A 1,734-nucleotide genomic window follows, 5' to 3' on the forward strand; every position below is an offset into this window, starting at 1 on the left:
GAGTCCGTCTACCTGTCTGTGAGTTTGTCCTACCTGTGCTAGTCTATTTGTCTCTGTGTTTACCTGTCTCTCTGCTTCAGGTGTGTACGTAGTGTATAGAGGCAGACAGGTGAGTGATATCAGCCTGTAGGTTACCCAGAATTCTCTGTGCCTTTGAGGATCCTGTTGCCATGGAGGAGCTGGTGAAACACCTGTCCAGGTGTCAGCACATGGGCTGGATGAATGTGATTGGTGAGTTGGTGGTACTCAGTACCTGAGCCACCTGTATTACCTGTACCACCTTTACCACCTGTATTACCTGTATTATCTATACCACCTTTACCACCTGTATTACCTGTACTCATTCAGTTAGGGGGCGGAGCTAATCCGCTGTCAGGAGACTTGGAACAATACTGCAGGAACAACAACAACAACAAAACATATTAATAACAACCACTGATTGTCAGAGCAGCACTTTGTGGTTAGTAGTTGTGGCTCTTCAGAAAGGGAAACTAATGTTTTGGCATTAAAGCCGATAAATGAGCTGTTTTTAATTAATAGAAACAATAAATCAACATTTGAAGAGTCAGAACAGTTGTGGAAACAATAGTAATATTGATATTGGTATTAATACTAATATTGGTACTAATATTAATATTGGTACTGATATTGGTACTGGTACTAATATTTGTACTAATGTTAATATTGGTACTGGTACTAACATTGGTACTGGTATTAATATTGGTACTGATATTGGTATTAATATTGGTACTGTTCTGCTACTGTTTAATATTCTGATGTTGTGATGATGTCACAGAGCTGAAGAGCGCCTCCATCCATTGGCTGTCGTGTGGTCGGAAGGCGGAGCCTGATGTCTGGAGTAAAATGTTTTGCATCCTGTCAGATTCTCAGTTACTGATGCTCAACAACCTGGAGGTAAAAACATTAAATATGAACTGAAATCAATACAAATATCACAACAATATTGATTATAATCCAACAACCTGGAGGTAAAAACATTAAATATTAAACTGAAATCAATATAAATATCACAATAATATTGATTATAATCAAACAACCTGAGATAAAAACATTAAAAATGAACTGAAATCAATATAAATATCACAATAATATTGATTATAATCCAACAACCTGGAGGTAAAAACATTCAATATGAACTGAAATCAATACAAATATCACAATAATATTGATTATAATCAAACAACCTTAGATAAAAACATTAAAAATGAACTGAAATCAATACAAATATCACAATAATATTGATTATAATCCAACAACCATCCACTGTATCTGCCATTCGTATCATTAATAAGTCATAATAAAGTTGTTCTTCAGGTTCATCCTCTGCTTCTGGCCGAGAGGGTGGAGACTTGTACTGTCTGGTTGCTAAGATACACTCTGCATGTGACCTCAGCGCCTCCTCGCCCCGCCCACAAAGGTAAGGAAGACGTGAGGGGTTACAAAAGCTGCAGAAGAAGACAGACAGTTACAGACAGACAGGTACAGACAGAGAGAGAGAGACAGTCACAGACAGACTGTCACAGGCAGACAGTTACAGACAGACAGATGATGGAGGTAGAGTTTGAAGATTTGAACGGTAAGAAGAAAAATATATTTGTGTGTGTTTCAGTGTGTGTGTGTGTTTCAGTGTGTGTTTCACTGTGTGTGTTTCACTGTGTGTGTGTTTCAGTGTGTGTGTTTCAGTGTGTGTGTGTGTGTGTGTTTCAGTGTGTG

The sequence above is a fragment of the Morone saxatilis genome, unplaced genomic scaffold (assembly GCF_004916995.1).
Source record: "Morone saxatilis isolate NCDOM2014 unplaced genomic scaffold, NCSU_SB_2.0 Contig183, whole genome shotgun sequence".
NCBI classification, from domain to species: domain Eukaryota; kingdom Metazoa; phylum Chordata; class Actinopteri; family Moronidae; genus Morone; species Morone saxatilis.